The 17512-nt window shown below is 57.1% G+C and overlaps 1 protein-coding gene across 4 annotated transcripts in view; it reads left to right on the top strand.

Annotated features, from left to right (window-relative positions):
• Positions 1–17512, top strand: part of GRIK3 (glutamate ionotropic receptor kainate type subunit 3) — a 161607-nt gene that overhangs the window by 53993 nt on the left and 90102 nt on the right. The window contains exon 1 of one of the 4 annotated variants that reach the window (XM_059729451.1): positions 6768–6829. The exons of the other annotated variants lie outside the window; for them this stretch is intronic. The gene's annotated coding sequence lies outside the window, so the exon portion shown is untranslated. Of the gene's footprint in view, positions 1–6767; positions 6830–17512 lie in introns of those variants that run through there. 4 annotated transcript variants of the gene reach the window in all.

Below are 17512 nucleotides of genomic sequence, written 5' to 3'. Positions count from 1 at the left end.
CACCCTGCTCCTCTGAAGAGTCTCGCTGGCGCAGCTCGCTCTCGTCTGGTTTTATTCGTGAACCTGCCACGAGCTGCCTGGTGCCGATCAGGTCTCGTGCGATGGCTTGGCGTAGCAGACGTGGGCACGGCGAGTCCATCTGGGCTGAGCTCCACGGGGCAGCGGCCTTGGCTCTCCCGTGTCCGGCATCTCGTTGAGCTTGCGGTCATCATCCAACAGCGCAGCGTCTTGCGCGAGGGCAGGAGCAGACGTCCCACAGGCGCGCGCCCAAGGCTTTGTTAAGTTGTGTCTCTGGGTTTCCTGAGGACGCCGCGTTCGAGGCCTGCTCCTCCCGGCACGCCGATGCAGCTTGCACACAATCATGTATACTCATTAGAGCTTGGTGCTAATTGGAAATGCTGTCAGAAGCCTTAGCGCAGTGTTGGTGTGATGGCGCCCGTGTTACCCTAGCGAGCGCCAAAGAAAGGAGTCCTTTCCTCTGAAGAAATGGGGAAGGAGAGGTCTGTGATCAAGATGTTCAGAAAATGTACAGCGCTCATTAATTCTTTTAGGCATTTCACACTTTCGACGCAGTTTACCAAATGTGTTCAGTCTTCTTTCATCTGCCTTTTCAGGCCTCTTTAAAGGCTTAGAAAAAGCCCCAAACAGAAGCACCCATCATTTACTAGTTAGCACTGAAAAACCCAGGCTGATACCAATGTTGCTTCTTGCTGAGTGTCCTTTGGGGACCCAAGTGCTTAGAGGAGTCTTGAATATTTACAGCCTCAGCTCGTTGGCTGAACGCGCTGTTTGACGAAGTACGAGCGCTGTCGCGGAGCCTGGCCCGGGGCGACGCGTGGGGCTGTTGTGCAGGGACCCCTGGCAGGAGCGGCCCCCCCGGACGACCGAGCAGGTCGGGGAGCGTTGGACAGCAGCATTTAAAGGCCAGTGGCCTCTCCGTGGAAAGGTCCCAGGGACGCGGTGGAAATTCCCCTGCCCTGTGTTGTCGGTGCTGGGAGACAGCAAAGGCCCAGCTGGGGCCCTTGGTCAGGCACAGGAAGGGTTAAATTACTTTGAGTCCTAAATTCTGACCACTTTGGGGAGGGAAGTCATCTCTAGAAACATAGCCCACCTCGAGTCACCCGTCTCTTCGGATCCAGCCCTCAGACTGAATCCATAAAAACTTTCACTGAGTTTTGAGGCATCCAGGTTGTAGCCGGGCCAGTCTAGAGGCAAAAGGAATCAGCGCCGGTGGTCGGGGGATCTCTTTTATCAGAGCAACTAGAGCTTTGCAAAAAAACCACAAAAAAACTCTTTAATTGCAAGCTTTCAGGCACAAGCACCCGACCTCAGGCACAGGAGAAAAGATTGTAAAAGTGCTCGCAGGTAGAAATGAAAGTCCGTGTTTCATAGGAGAGGTACGGGTGTGGTACAATCTCCTGTTCGGCTCAGAGGAAAGTTGGCGTCGGCTGTTTACTGAGTTTTGAGCGATTCCAGGCTGGCCTGTGACGGGTCCTGGTGCCCTGTGCTCAGCATCATTAACACACATGACCCGGGCCCATGGGTCAGACCAAGGCTGCAAGTGGAAGTCGGATAAGAGTCAGTGTTTTCAGGATGTTTTGGCTTGCAAAGAGGCAAAACCTGTTGTTTCAGGCTGAGTGTTGGGTAGCATTCAGACAGGAAACCTCACATGACAAGGGGGAAGAAGAGAAAAAAACGCTCATAGGCTTGTCTGGGACCTCGGACTGCCGAGTACTGCAGAAACGCACCAAATCCCATCATTGCGGGCAAACGACTTCAGTGTCATTGGATGGGGCAGGGATGGGATTGAAAACATTCACACGTGCAACCGCGGACAGCCGAAGACTCTTCCTCTCTCTGCGCCTGCAGGGCCTGCCGTTCCCAGCGCCCGCGCGTGCTGCCCCTTCCTGCAGATGGATCAAAGAGAGCGCCCGCTGCCCCGGGATGGAGGCTTGACTTTCAGAGATAGGGCCAGGACCTGACTGCTGAGCAAACCCCTGCGAGAGCTTGGGCCGGAGGTGCTTGTGACGCCGGCTAGCGAGCGTCCGAGACCGTGCGCTCTTGCAGAGGTCCTGGTCCTTCACACCTAGCAAGTAGCCAGGACCTCGCGGTGGTTTTGTGTTTCCCGGGCCATGGCTATCGGGTGGGAGGAGTCGGAGGTCTGCTGTAACACAACACAGCCTCAGTTTCTCTTGCTTGAAATTCATCAGTCAGCTCAGTTTCCATGGGGGAAATGTCCCCTTGGCTGGCTCTATTTCGTTTGATGGGACGTAGAAACAGAGATCTGAGGTTGGCCGGTCGCTAGATAAACTGCATCGTCCCTTGTAGAGCGCTTGGGAGATGGGACATGGAGCAGATGCTGTCCAAAATACAACTGTCAGGCATTTGTATAAGCATGCGCTTCAAAAATTAAGATACAAGACAATACCTCCAAGTCCAAAATAGCATGTACTGTATAGACGTCCGTCGATTTAGTGAACAAGCTCAGCAAACAATGGAGCATCTGTTTGCAGAAAGCAGACAAAGAAAGGCAATAATCAGGGCTATGCTTATTTTTATATCATAATTCACTGCTGGAGTGTGGCAAAGTCTGTGGCTTGACTCCTGATAAGCTGCAGACAGATAAAAACGTGGCTACCAGCTGTTGCTGCTGGCACCGCTGTCTGCATTGCAGCACCGTCAGAGCCGTGCCAGAGCTGGATCGAGGAGGAAGATGTTCAAACACCTCATAAAAAATAAACGCCGCAGGTCTCTCATGGATGGAGTAACAGAGCAAAGCAGCTTCATCCTGGTTCTTTCCCTTTCTCCCTCTCCCACCACCTGGTGAGGTGCCATTTCCCAACGCTGGTTTTCCACCCAGAGCAAACAGGGAAACTAATGCCACAAGCCACTACGACCACTATGACCCAGCCCAGCTGGCAGTGACCACTTGTCCCCACCAGATAGCTTCTGGTGGCACAAACTGGGGAGCCCTGGTCTAGTTCTTGGCTGCCCTGATAGGCTTGTGGGATGTGCTGGTGGGCCTCGATGATGACGGCTAAATCAACCCTGGAATAACCGACGTGGTCCCAGGCCGATTGGGTGAGTCCTGCTTCGTCCCCGTGGACGAGTCCCTCGTCTCCCTCTTGTTCATCCTGGCGCCATCGCAGCCGTGTGCGCGGCCTGCCCCGCGCGGCTGTTCAGACCTCGTCTCCCCGAGCAGGGATGCCGTGCTGCGGCACCTCCAGGATGCTGGTCCACCCCGAGATGGGGCATCCTTGCAGCTAACACTGTCTCCGGCGTCCGTCTCCGGCTGTAATCATCTCTGTGCAGGGGAAGGAGACAGAGAGGGCTGGTAGACAATGCCCCTTTGCTTTCTCAGGTGGCCGGCGCTTTCTCTTTCTGCCTTGGACCAAAACTAATGCACTCGTGTTGGGGGCTGGAAGTGGGTGTCGCAGTGCCTGCAGGGCACCATGTCGCTGAGGGTGGGGAGGCCTCGTGACGTGCATCCAAGCTCCTGCACCTTCAAGTGCTAGCGCTGGCAGCAGAAAGGACATGAAAGATTTAAAGCCAGGAGAACTGCAGGCTGGCACAGAGCAGGGAGGTGACCCAAATAGAAGTGACAAGCCGCGTCCGGACAGCACGCGGCGCACGGGGACGGAGGGAGAGCGGCTGCGATGTCCAATGCGATTGGAGGACGTTTATTGAATTCCCGCGGGCAGTTGCAGACGGCCTGCGCGGCTGCCCCGGCTCGTCGTGTGCGTGCAGACGCTGCCCTGGCTCTTCCAGGAGCATTTGTGATCCTAATGGCATGCGCTTTCTCATCTCCCGTCTTCTGCATGGGCAGGGGCTGCGCTTTATTCTCCACCGAGACCCGCAGCATCGGGCGGGAGGGGACTAAGGACTCTCTCCGGCCCTGACGCTGGCGAGAGGACGCGTGCGTGCAAAGGCGGCTGCTAATATTTCCCCTGGAGGGTCAGCCATGTGGAAAGGCCCCTGTGGGGAGGGTGGCATCCAGGCCCCGCTCCCGGGGTTGGTCGAAGCACAGACTGGACAAGCGGTGGTCTGGGCTGGTTGAGGCAGGGGCTGCGCCCGATGTGCCTCCTGAGCCCCTCTGGACCTTCGAGCACCTGAGTAGTCCCAGCAGCCTCAAAAGCGCTATTTAATATGCTCAGAAATAACCACGTGCTTCAATGCTCTCCTGGGTCAAGCCCAGGGCAGGAGCCCTGGTATGGACACGACGTGGGTGGGCAACAGTCAGAGCCGCTGGCCCCACAGCTGGTGGGAGGGTGGGTTCAAAATGTTTTTTCACCCCAAAAATAAGAAAGAAAGACTTTTTTGCAACGTGGGGTTTCACAGGAAGAGGTCTATTTTTGAGGGGCGGGGAGAAGTTCAGTGTTCATTAGATATATAACACGTGTAAAGAAGCCCTGTTTTCCGTAGGGCGCAGTGACATGGGACGGTTTCCCACTTGCAACCAGCCAAGGGCTCGTTCCAGGCAGATCCCGCGAGTGGCAGCTGCCCCACGGGACGTGCCCCTGGCACGCAGCCCTCCAGGCAGACGTGCAGTACCGCTGCGCCAGCTGCCCCCAAGTACGATCCGGCACCGTCTCCAACGGCTAGGAGACACGGCGGAGTCGATGCCATTCGGTCCTCCCCGCGCATCTTCCAAGGTCCCTCTCCCTTCAGGGGTGCAACCGCTCCCCTCTCGCCCCGAAGTGAGAAGTGGAAGGAAGAGAAGTATCCGGTTCTCGATATGCATTTGTAATTAGGCCACAAACAAATCCGCCTTTGCTGCATTCCAGATTGCTATTTTTATTTTCCTATGGCAGTGTCTCTTCTTTCTCGAGGTTAAAAATTTATTGCCCACTTTTCAGTTGTGTGCATCCCCTTGGGTGGGCCGGCTTGGCCGTTTCCTCTGGTTCCCAATCTTCTCCCGCTTGCATTTGTTCACTTCTCATCTCCGTTCAGCGCATCAAGGTTTATTCCCTTTCGTGCTCTCCTTGGGACTCATCCTGGATTCGTTCTTAAAGCGGCGTCTCCATTTTCTATGTTGCTTGAAGGTGTCTTTCTGGCTTCCGTAATTAGATAATAGCTTGTCATTGAGCGGCGGGATGCTAGGGTGTTTACGTCCCGGCTGTGCGTGGGGCTTTCTGTGCCCTAGACAGACGGGGAGGGTGTTTCCCTGCCCTTCATTGCAGCGTGCACCGGTAGTTATTAGTCAGTAGACGTCGCTCCTGCGGCTTCGAAGGGGAGCCGCTAGAACTGCCCCGACGAGCTGCGGTGCACGGGAGCTCGTGAGAGGGGAGGAGGGTGGAAATATCCTTGATTTAACCACGGGCACCTTCTAACCTGGAAATTAAGCAGGCTCCCTCATGCTTTGCCCTAAAACGTCTTCTCATTAATCTGCGTGAGCAGCACATGTGCAGCGCTGACATAAGTAGGGCAGAAGGTATACGGTGGTAGAGAAGGGTAGCTTGGTTTGGGATATACTGCCCTGACCTGTCCTGCCGTAGATTAGCCAGCTGGGTGCCCGGAGGAACCGGGAGGATTTATGTTGTGCAGCTGTATCCCCGAACTGCCTCAGGGACCGCCAGGACACAGAACTGAAAGAGCTGGTCCTGCAAACTTTGCCCAAAAGACATGCAATGGTTTCCCTCGGGGGCCCGTCCACACTCCGTGCAGCCCTGCTATGCGAGGGGAGGCTCAGACTGAGAACCGGGACCCCGTTCACGAAGAGTGACGCAGACGGCGCGGCAGGGACGAGCCAGCAAAGCACAGCGACAAGACAGAGAGACGGACGTGGAGAAGTTACACCGGTGCAGAGGTGCGCAGCAAAGAGGATCGGGGGCCAGGAAAGCACGTCCCGCAAGGAGAGGCTGGGCACGTCCAGCTGGTGGAAAGGTGCGTATGTAAGAGGGGCATGACAGCAGTCTGCAAAGACTTGAAGGGCTGCCGGAAAGAATTGGGAAAGCACCTCTTCTCTCTTGCTGCAGAGAGGAGGATACAGGCCCAAAGTTGTGCAAAGTACATTTAAATCGGACCTCAGGAAAACCACCTATGCTGTGAGAAGAGGGAGGCAGTGGACTAGATGCTGAGGGAAGGTGTGGACTCCCTGTCGCTGGAGGGGTTCAAGGAGAGCCTGGGTGGGCGGATACTGGCCGGGTCGATCTAGGTGTAGTGGTGCCTCTGGTCTTCTACTGGGGGCATTTCCAAGGCTTCCTGGTGTTGCTGGTTGCTCTCCCGGTCTTTCTGCGACATGCCTTGGGGTGTTTTTAAGCCCCCCTCCTTGAAGCAGGATGTTGGCTACCGTGATTCCCTTGCTTTCCCTGTGACGGGGCCGGGTGTGATGTTGTGTTGTGTTGAGTTTCGAGGATGGTTTGCCTAGGGATGGTCCCTTCCAGCCCCACTTCTCTGTGATGAGTGCCCACGGGAACGGAGGCCCAGAAAGACAGGCTTAGCCGGGGGCAGACCTGAGGCTGGGACCCAGATTTTCCGATGACATGGCTATTGCTGTCAGCCCCAGGCCATCCTTCATCCCTCTGAAAGCCTCTGATCATCCGCCAAGGATGGAGATTTGGGGACGAGCTGGAGGGGAAGAGGGTGCGCGCTCATGGGGGTCAGGGAACGGGAGAGGACCTGGCTCTTAAACTCTGCCTCGTGCCCTTGCTAGTTGTGGCAGTGCACTGGGTGTGCTGCCACTTTAAGGGCCTGGAGCGGGCAGCCTCCAGGTGCTTGACGAGGGCGGCCATTTTGAGACAGCGGCAGCCTATATAAGCAGGGCAGCCTGCTTGCTGGAGGCGAGGCAGCAACATTGCCTGGCTGTAGGGCTGCTGAGAACAACCTGGAGGTAAGGGGGAGGTAAGGAGGGTCCGGGTCCGGGTCCGGGTCCGGGTCCGGGTCCGGGTCCGGGTCCGGGTCCGGGTCCGGGTCCGGGTCCGGGTCCGGGTCCTGCACCCTGCCGGGAGTGGGTGGTCTGGTGGGGCTCTCAGTGGTGCGGGAGCCCCCAGGAAATGCCAGGCCAGTTACTACCCTGGTGAAAGGTGGGTTGGGGTGCCTTAGCCCCTAGCTCCCACCGCTGGGTGGGTAACCCTGTTTGTGGAGGGGCCCAGAGGGTGGACCCTGAGAGAGTGATGAGGCTGTGGTGCTGCAGTTGCCCCCGGGAGAAAGGGGGTGGTGGCGTGGAGAGCCCGGATAGAGAGCGAGGGGCTAGAGACCCAGCCCGAAGGGGAGAGTCCCCTCGACTGGCCCAAGCTGGGGCCAGGACCAGGAGGGTCAAAAGGGCCAGGGGCCCACTGCAAGGGACGCCCAAGAGCCGGGGGCCTGGGGTCCCAACTGGCCTGGAGGTGGGCCAGGGCTAGTGGCCACAGGTCCCGGGGGGACCACACCCAAGAGGGGAAAGTAGCTTGGGGGGCGAGGTAGCCCGGGTGACGGCGGAGAGGCCACACGATCAGAAGGATCGTAGAGGGGTGCTGTGTGGAAGATTCGGGGGCCCGGTGTGGGGCCGGTGAGGATGGGAACACCAAGATGCCATCTGCAAGGCCTGGGCTGCGGTATTGGGGAGGTAGGAGCCGCAGAGAGCGCCCCCTGGCATCGGGGCACTAAAATGGGTAGCCTCCTGCTTAATTGACATCTGTAATTGAATCAATTAACACCAAGGCATGGCGGGCGGTTGCCCAGAGACAGGTGGGCGGCCCACTGAGGAGGCCCCCGTCACACTGGCGATCACGAGGGCGATGCGGCTGTGTTGCACACAAGCGTGTGCGCGGCTGGGCACGTGTGCCCCGGGTCACTCCCACGGCTGCATGCATGCTGTAGCGGAGAGACCGGGTGCGAAATCCCCGGCTCCTCGTGTCCGCGACGCGTTGCTCAATTCCCTGACCTTTCCGCACGCACCAGCCACGCTTGTTTTCAGAAAGCCCTTCTTATTGAACTGCAGACAGCGCCGTCCTTCAATATTGTTTGTCTTTTTGTGTACAGTGGGCCTCAGGACACATTTCAGAGGTCTCCGGAAAACCCAGAGAGTTATTTGGCACTTTAAGTAGATTTTAATGCATCTTTTGACATAGGGGAGAGGTGACCTGAATGCCATGTTATTAACCCAGAAAGAAGCTTGGCTTATTAGCATTTGAGTACTTCCCAACAAAAAGACGATATTAGAAACCATCTTGGTCATCTATCTATAAACACGGCTGTAATTACGTACATCTTCCGATCCATATTTATGAGATTTGGAAACATCCATCCTGAGATACGGCTACATTTTACTGTCTGGAATAAATGCGACTTGTAAAATAGTGCTAAGACACTTGTACGATTATCCGCTGTGACTGAGCGTTACGTGCTCGTAGATTCGCCGGCCACAGAATAAGGAGAGGAGGGGAAGCGCTGCAAGGCAGCCCGTAGGGGAGAGCTAGACTCCCCTTGACCTTGTCAGGATGGTCCCAAGCAGCAGCAACTCTTACTCTTCCTGCACCGCAAACATGCACTCTTGCAGGTCTTTGATGCATTTACACCATGGGCCAAACCACACTGAAAGGGGTGAGGAGGGCACAACTCTGGCCCAGGCTGTGGGGAGGATGCTCCTCCTCGCCGGGTGGCTGAGCAAGGGTCTGGCTTGGTTCTGCCAGCGACAGGCGGCTATCGAACTGACGACCGAGCAGGTTAGATGGGTCCACGGGTTCAGCGCCTTCCTTGTTCTTCTGCCCTGGCAGGCGTCCGGTTTTATGCACTGGGCTTTTGGCTCCGGTTACCGACAGGTCGTGCGAAGAGCTGCTGGGACCGTGTTTGGTTTGTTCGGGAGAAAACACGCCGCTGCGATTCGTGCAGAGTGTGCTGCCCTGCCAGGGGTGTGCGAGGGGCATCACCTGGACAGGCTGCATCACTGGTATGCTCATGCTGAGATGTCAGGCAGCAGGAGCCTAAAAGCAGCTCTTTCTGAAGGCTAAAGCCTACAGAGGAGGGAAAGCTCTCAGGAAATTGCTAGGGTTTGCTCACAAATGCCTGTGGAAGGGGCTCGTGCTGTGAGCGGATCCATCCCTCCATTTGATGGACACGGACTATCGATCACGTGTTGCAGCAGCGCCAAGAGGCCGAGTCGTGGGCTGAGATGCTGTTGTGAGCGGTAGCCCCGTGCAAACAAAGCGCAGCCCCAGCCCACGTGGCAGGCCAGAGGAACCCAGTGGCAGGAGACGTGGCAGCAGCGCCCTCCACCCTGGCTAGGGAGGCTGTGGCGTGGGCTCCAAAGAGGGGGTGGTACGAGGTCCTTTCTTTATAGTCCTCTTGCACCTTGCGAGGACACCAGCACTTCTGCAACACTGACCTGGAAGCCAGGCAGGCGGACCCAGCAGCATTAGGCACTTGGCCCCGGTCCCTTCCCACCCCCTGTGCCACCAAGCTTCCCCGAGCTGCTGACACGGTGACGAGGCGTCCAGCTGCTGCGCGGAGCCGAGCCTGATTATTTAGCTCATGTCTCAGCAGCGCGGGCTGCACAGATGGCGTGGCACTCTCCTGCCGCTTGCCAGAATAAATAGTCATTATTAATTGTATCAGGGCTTGATTTATATATTTGCCCCGGCCTTCCCCAACATGGCAGCCTCAAATGGGACGTGGCGCAGGTGGTGGCTGGGGGCTCCAGGGAAGAGGGAGCCGGAGGTGAGGGGTGCCGTGCGGGACAGGGCAGGCGGGGACGGCACAGGGCAGACGCCTGCTGGAAGCAGCTGCAGGCTGCCCCGCACGTCCCTGCTCTGCAGCATGCCTGCATGTGTGTGTGTGCACAGGTGTGCATGCATGTGCGCACGTGCATTCAAACCGGATCCGTGCTCCGTCACAAGAACCGAATGGGCAGGCCGCCGGGGGGTTGAGTGTGCCCGTGAACAAGGCCCTGTCCCAATGGTGCAGCCACGCCAACCCCATCCTGGCCACCCTGCTTGGCAGAGACCCCCAGAGCCGCAGCTTCCACGAGAGAGGAAACTTCCCAGGTAACGAAGCGTCGGCCCGCGAGGCACGTCCTGGAGCCAAGCAAGCCTGCTAAAAGGGCCGCGCGGAGAGAAAAATGCCCCGCTTACACCCGTAATTTAGAGAGCGGCTCTTCAATACGTTGATTAGAACAGTTATAATAGCTGCGAGTTTCTCTGTGGCGGTGATTACTAGCCATTATGGGCCATTTGCTTAATGACGGGTGAGTTAAGCTGCATGAATGAGCAATGCCTCTTATTGGCTGCCGCCTCTGGGCTGCGCGCGTTGCAGACACCGGTGCGGCCCGTCAATATGGTCATCATTTCCCGAGGATGGAAATAGGCTGCATCGATTTCATCTTTTCCCTACCCGAGCGCGGGGGGGGCAGTGCTGGCATCTGCTGCAGCGGGTGCCCGTAGCAGAGGATGGCCAGACTCAGGGGACACCTCGGGCAATGCAGTTCATGGGATGGAAGGTTTTGACTGGACTCGGCTCTACGGGCATGTCCAACTCTGCCACAGACTCCCTGCATGCCCGGGGTCAAGTCACTTAATCTCTCTGCACCTCAGTAGCCCATCTGTATAATGGGGAGAACATCCTCCCTTCATCTTTCCTCACCACCTCTTTGGACCATGCTCTGTGTGATCATGCAACTCTGTGCACGGTGGGCTCTGATCTTTTTTTGTGGTCTCACTGTAATAGTGAACAATGGTAGTGATGTACTGTGACACACTACACTAGTGGCAGTGCAATAGTGAACACTGGCATGGCCTGTCAGGAAGTCGTGCAACAACCCCACAGCGCTCGGTTGCTTCTGCTGCCTCGATGCAGAAGGTTAGCAGTGGGATCAAGGGTGCAGAGGCAACACGAGCGCCTTCTCCATTACTGCAGCATCTGTAAGGGTCGGTTAGTTTGACATGAGCGCCTTAGGAGCAGCCTCCTAAATCCAAAACCTAAACGCAGGGCTCGGATGTATCCAGATTCATTCATGTTTGTGGTGGAAACAAACACCTTATTATCCCGTTGCTGGGAGGGTTGCGGCAGTTAGAAGCGTGGAGGGGAGCGGGGAAGGCCAGGGCTGCAGAGAGGCAGTGCTGTCTGCAGGGAGACTTGCGAGTTATTCGGGTAGAGCCGTGCCGCAACCCCAGCGGATGGACAGATGCATCACGCACAGCCGTCGTGGAGGTCTGTGCTGGGGGCACGGGGAGCTCCCGGACACGGCTCTGGCTCTGGGCCGGGGGCAAGCAGCCTTGCGCCGAGCGGGGGGAGAGATTGGTCCCGTGCACCCGCACGACCCAGACCGGAGCCCTGGTCTGCTGTAGCCGTGTGGGTTACTCCAGCCTCGTGCCTGGAGTGGATGGGGCAGGCCTCGAGGGCTGCAGAGCCCGCTGTGGGGCAGCGTGTCTTGGGCAGCCTCGTGCAGCCCCTCGGGATCTAAGGGGCCAGTTTTCAATCCCTAAAGCTCACAGGGATGGAAAAGTGTCCCCTCCTGAGCTCGGCCGGGCTGTCCTACGGCCTTCTCGGACGTTCTCAGAGTGCTTTTGCCACGAGGCCTCGGCAGTGAAGAACCACATCGCCATTCACCAGGTCACCGCGCTTCCTCCTCCCGGTCCATCTTATCACGCAATCATAGAAAAGAAGAGTTAAAGGGAGCTCAGGAGGTCACATCTAGTGCCACCCCCTGCTCCAAGCAGGACCAGCCCCAACTGCATCATCCCAGCCAAGGCTTCGTCTACCCCGGTCTTCAAACCCTGCAAGGATGGAGAGTCCATCACCTCTCTGGGAAGCCTGGTCCAGTGCTTCACCTCCTTCCTAATGAGAGAGTTTTTCCTAATCTCCACCTCGTCTTCCCTTGTTGCAGCTTGAGCCCATGGCTCCTTGTCCTGTCATCTGCCCCCACTGAGACCAGCCCAGCTCCATCCTCTTTGCAGCCCCCCTGCAGGGAGGTGAAGGCTGCTGTTCAATCCCCCTCGGTCTTCTCTTCTGCAGACTCAATCAGCCCATTTCCCTTGGCCTCTCTTCACCAGTCCTGTCCCCCAGCCCACAACCATTGTCATTGCCCTGCGCTGGACTCTCTCCAGCGTGTCCACATCCTGGAGCAGGATTCACAGTCCAGGTCACCTCTGACCCCAGGGCACGGTTCAAGCACCTGGGAAGCGTGGTGTTCAGAGGAAGCCAGCCGGGCTTTCCCCCGCTGCCAGCGCACCAGGTGGGTCGGTGCTGGGGGTGCCCCGGAGCCCAGGCTCTGCCCTGCCCGGTGTTCATGGACCAGCCCCGGCCGTGCTCTCCGCATCGGCTCGAGAGCCCTCCCATTGCATTTCTTCCACCAGCTCCATCTAACCCGTGCTGCTCCCATCTAGCACAGCCCCCCCGCTCGCCACCGCCGTCCACACACGCGTGTCAGCAGTGCCCGCTCAGCGCTGAGCCCCGGGAAGGAGCTGCCGGCTAAAAATAACCTTGCAAGAGCATGGGGGAAAGCAGGAGCAGGCGTGAGGCCAGGCCTGGAGAGTCTCCCTCGGCGGGGCGCTCCTTCAGGGACGCAGCCGAGCAAGGCTCCGCATTTCCTTTCCTTCCTCCAGACGCACTGACACGGCGCCTGCCCCGGGCACCAGCTGGGGGGAAATCATTCACGGGAGGAAGGAGAGGCACGGCCGTGGCTTCAGGGGCGTTTCATCCTTTCCTCCCACAAGCGAGGCTGCAGGGATCAGACACTCCCCAGCATCATTTGGGATCAGGGCATGCAACCCGGGGGTCCCGCGGGGTGAACGCATGGCTTCCCCCACCCTGTCCCCACAGGCCATGACTTCCCAGGGAGGTAGATGCCACTGCCCTGTGTCCCCAGCCCCACAGGGAGGACTGTAGTAACCCTCCGCTACTTGGCGGTGAAATGGGATGATGCTACAGCGTGTGCTCCAGCAAAGTCTGGCTAAGAGGAGAGGCAGAGGAAAGGACGTTGCGGGGTGTGAAGCAAGTCGGGAGATTCAGGATGGAGTGGAAAAATAAAACTTGGCCAATGGACGCGCTGTAGTTTGCTGACAGGACATGCAGTGGTTAGACAGCGCTCATTTTAGACGGGATGTAGCTGGGATACAGAATAGGAACAGGCATGTGAATGCTATTAGAAACACGTTTACATATCTTCATGTAGTAAGCTTTCTGCTACGCGAGCTGAGCCGTAGCGTACAAAACTCTGGGTTCGTCCCAGAATCTCTGTTCTTTGACCCTGGACGACGGTTCTTGCTCTTGTAAAACTCAAATTTGAAACCTAGGTGAAAAGTCCTTTTCCCTACCGGGCTGGCTGCCTGTTAGAAGCCTTTTATGGCTTTAAGACTTAGGGAAATTGCAATTTTAAATTCTCTCACGTGTTAACAAGATTGTTATGTGTTTAGGAAAATGTGCACTTTATAAAAGTTTAATCAGTTGCTTGACATGCCTCATCTGTACTGCTTAGTCGTGTGTGTCTTTTCTGTACTTCGTTATTAGATTTGCTATCAACATTTAACTACATTTTGTGTTTGCGAGTATTTAATTTTGCTGGCACTGGTCCTGGGATCCCTTCTTGGCCCTCAGGCTATACCCGAGGCCCCACGCCGGGACCCTCCCTGGTGAGAGAAGGAAGGTCCCTGGCCCTCCTGTTTTCCCGCGGTGTCGCTGCCTTGTAGGACTCGTGGCCACGCGACGTGGTGGAGGCTGGGAGCTTGCCCCGGTTCAGGGGGGGTCCCGGGAGGAAAGGTCCCTTGGCAGGTGTTGAGCACGGTGCATGGGGGGAGCCTTGAAATCAGAACATCCTGAGCCTCCGAGAGCCGGGAGCTGCCGCAGGAGAGGAGCAAGGCGGGTGGAAGGAGGCCTGTGGCTGAAGCCAAGTGCTGGCTTAGCAGGAGTAATTACTTCCAAAGAAAGTGCTTTGCACTGCACCCCCTGCTACAAATAAAGCCTCCTGAAATTAGATATCGGGGCAGGAGGGGGAAAATGATGGCTCTTTCCCTAAGCCTGTGTCTTGTCGGCATGTATAACACTGGCTAAGTAGTAATAGGATAACAGTATATTCTTTATTCTGGAGAGGGCAGGACTCTTCCATGAGAGTTAATCTACCATGGGCGTGATGATAAGCAACAGGGTTACTTGAATTCATTGTCTTAATAAGGGATTTGGAAAATACCAGCCCATGGGTAGTCTGAAGAGCTATAATTGAGGTCAGCCTGAGAAGCACGCGTGCAAGTAATGCCTGAGGAGTGAGATTGGTACGCTGCGGTTCCTGCAGGCTGCTGCTGGCGACGGGCGAGAGCGAGGCCCCGAGGCCCAAGTGCTCCCAGCCCCAGGGGAACAGCGCTGTCGGCATCTGCACATGGGACTCATCCCAATTATTGCCTCCCGATTCTTGCCCAGGGATGAACCCCACCTTGAGGGCATCAGGGACAAAGGCAAGAGCAAGCCTTGAACCCCCTCCATACACTGCATTTATGGCATGATGAACATGCTAATTGTGGCATATATGATAAGGGTGCTACATGTGTACCCAGTTTAAGGTGCCTTAAAATGGCAAGCCAGGCATAAAAATGTTCCACATATAGTGCAGAGCATTCTTGTGGCTGGTGTGTATGGTGCCTTAAGCTGAACACGGGGTAGGTCTGGGGCCAGGTCAGCAATTAGCTGATTGGTGACTCCGTTTAGGGGACTGCATCAGGGCCTTGAATTAGTCTGATCTGAAGAATCCCCCCCAAATATATATGAGCTGGATACAGCACAGGGGTGTGCTGGGAAACCTGGCTGATTAGGTACTATCCTGTGTGTGTGTGCGCACACTGGGAAGCATCTCCCAGGATAGCAACTCCTGCGCTGAGCCTGCTTGCAGCCTGCGACACAAGGATCTTTGCTCTCTAATTAACTCTCCTCTTCACCGTCAAGCAGGTTTCACATCTCTTCTGCCACGGGGGGTGGGCTGCATGTGGAGACGTGGCGGGTACTGCGACTACGGCGTTCACCGCCCGAGCAGAAGGCATTCTTATTGATTCCCAATGCTCAGTCATATATTTTAATGATTGTAGCCCTGAGATACATGTGTATGAATTACTGGTTGCTTTTAATTAAGGGAAGCCACTGCGGCACATGCAATGCATGTGTCGGGGGTTGACACTAGTTTTAGAGATACTGGTGATAGCTGGAAACTCTTCCCGGGGAATCCTGGCAGCCGGCCTGTCGCCTCTCCTGCTAGCGCCTTCCTGGATTCCCACGTCGACCTGCCCGCTGCACCCCTGCTCCTCCCGCCTGGGAGCCCCCCGTGCACATCCGGCCTGGGTGCAAGTGTGCAGAAAGGGGGGTCGTGCAGAGCTGAGCGCGGCCCTCAGCAGCAGAATGGCTCGCCCTTCATTCTCGGTGGGTCCCCAACGGAAAGTCGGCAGAAAGAGAGGCCTCCCTTCTCCTCCCTGCTCTCTGAGCTCGCCAGGGACATGCCAGGGAGCTGCTCGCTTGCAGTGCGGCCCATTGCAACTCTTTGCATGTTGCGGAGCAAGTCTGCTGGTCTAGAAACTGCACCCCATGGCCCCTGGAGCTGCTTACCACTGGGGCTGGCATTCACCCCCCTGCCCCAGCCCGTGCAGGAGGACTCTGGGGCTCTGCTGTGGGAGCCCGGTGGACACGTGTAGCTGAGCGCAACAGCTGCGAGACCACGGGCCCTATTGTAGCCTAGGCAGAGCAGCCCCAGACTGGCCACTGCTGTTGCACAGCATCTCCTCCTGCCTGCGGGTCCAGCAGGGTGAAGTCCCCTCCCTTCATCTTCTGCTCCAGCACATGTGCAATGCATGCGTGGCAGGAAGGCCACAGGCATCAGCCCAAGCCTGTGCATTTAGGGGTATGTCTGCAGGAGCAGCAGCATATCTAGAGTCTGCCCACGTGAGACACTGAGGAAGCCTGACCCCACAAGCAAGAGCAAAGAGGCTTCCCATCTGCTTCTAGAGAGGAGTGGGGAGAACAGGGCAGGAAGACAGGAGGGTCAGGCTGATCCGGCACCAGCGTTTCAGGCGGATGGTGCGACACTCGGCTTGCCCGGGCTGCGCAGCCAGCGCGCTGCGAGGCGGTGATGGGCTCCTTAGGAGCAGGATGCGCAGGGAGTCAGGACTCCACTAAGACAGCAAGTAAGGGATTCATTTAGAGACCCAGCATTAGGAAAGGGGGGCAGGGGCTCACAAGAGACCTGCCTGCAGCCTACACGCGGTAGTTCCTGCACCAGGCTTGGCCCACAGCCTGAATCCAAGCGGAGCGCCTGATGCTGGCGCAAGCTCCCTTCCCAGTTACTCCCCCAGACTGGGGTAAGCACAGCAGCCTAGGACGCAGCGGTACCCCCACCCCCGGACTCACCCCAGCAGGCTCTGACCAACCCACTGCCCCAACCCGGCATGCCTGGAGCCAGCGGCAGGGCTGCAGCTGCCCCAGTCGGTCACGGGGAGGCAGATTGCCAGTGCCTCTCCGTTCCCAGGTGTAATTAGGAGATGGAAATGAGACCCAGCCTGCCGTGCACATGCCATGCTGGGGCTCCAGGTCCAGCATCTCCTTGGGAGCCCATAAGGGATTTTAATCCAATTAATACTTCATGACCCTTTTAACCCTTTCAGAGCCCTGCAACCAGGCCTGCCTGCAGCGATAATGAGCCACGTGCCGCCTGTGTGTGATTTATACAATTAGCTGACTTGGTGGGAATCATTGCTATTGCGGCTGAATCCTGGGTGTTAGTCATGCAGCTGTGGTTTGAGAAACCAGGGTCTTTATTTGCAGAAATAGTAGGAGGGTCGTGGAATGAGTGAAGAATATCAGGGCTCCTTTGGGTCCCACTGCAGGAAGATCCAGTGTCCAGGTCCTCGCTGGGGGTAATAGCCCCTCGTCTGACCCCCAGGTCATCCAAGAGGTGCAATATTCCCCTCTGCAAAGCTTGCTACTTGGGGTGAACGTACCGTGCCATTTCCCCATTCGTTCTCCTTGCCCATTGGGCTTGTTCTTGAGCTGCAGGCTGCGCCTTCCCTCGCTGCCCTCCCTGAACTACAGGTAGTTTGTTTTGGTCCTGATTAAGCCTCAGCACCGCTGCCCGGCACCGGGTCCAGCCATACCTGGCTGTGTCTGGTGCCACCAATCGAACCCGAACAGGAGCTCCCTGCGAGAGCCCAGGCCTCTGTGTCTTTGGCGCGCGCTCCCACACCTGACTTCCGAGGGGACATCGCTCTCACCTGGTCCGAGCCAGAGACTCCTGCACGGAGGGTTTCCCCTCCTCTGCAGAGCTCCAGGGTAGGCTGCAAGCTGTGGCTGCACAGCTCGAGAGCTGTCTCGGAGCGGACAGCCGTGCATTAAAGCACCTGGAGGTTTTTCAGGCCTCAGACAGTTGTGGGCCCCCAGGTTCTTGTCCTCAGGGCCCTGCTGATGTCGTTGCAGACTCCACTCTTTTTTGTCTATTTTAAACGAAGCCTGGATCCTTTGCCAGAGCCGCGTGCAATTCCCAGCCCCTTCCTTCCCCCTCTTTGCTTTCCTGCACAGGTGAATTTGACCCCGAAATCAGCTGCTCTCACAGGAAGTCTCCTGGGCATCTGTGATT

This window comes from Alligator mississippiensis, chromosome 6 (genome assembly GCF_030867095.1).
Source record: "Alligator mississippiensis isolate rAllMis1 chromosome 6, rAllMis1, whole genome shotgun sequence".
Lineage (NCBI taxonomy): Eukaryota > Metazoa > Chordata > Crocodylia > Alligatoridae > Alligator > Alligator mississippiensis.
This window is presented reverse-complemented; position numbering and strand designations above follow the sequence as displayed.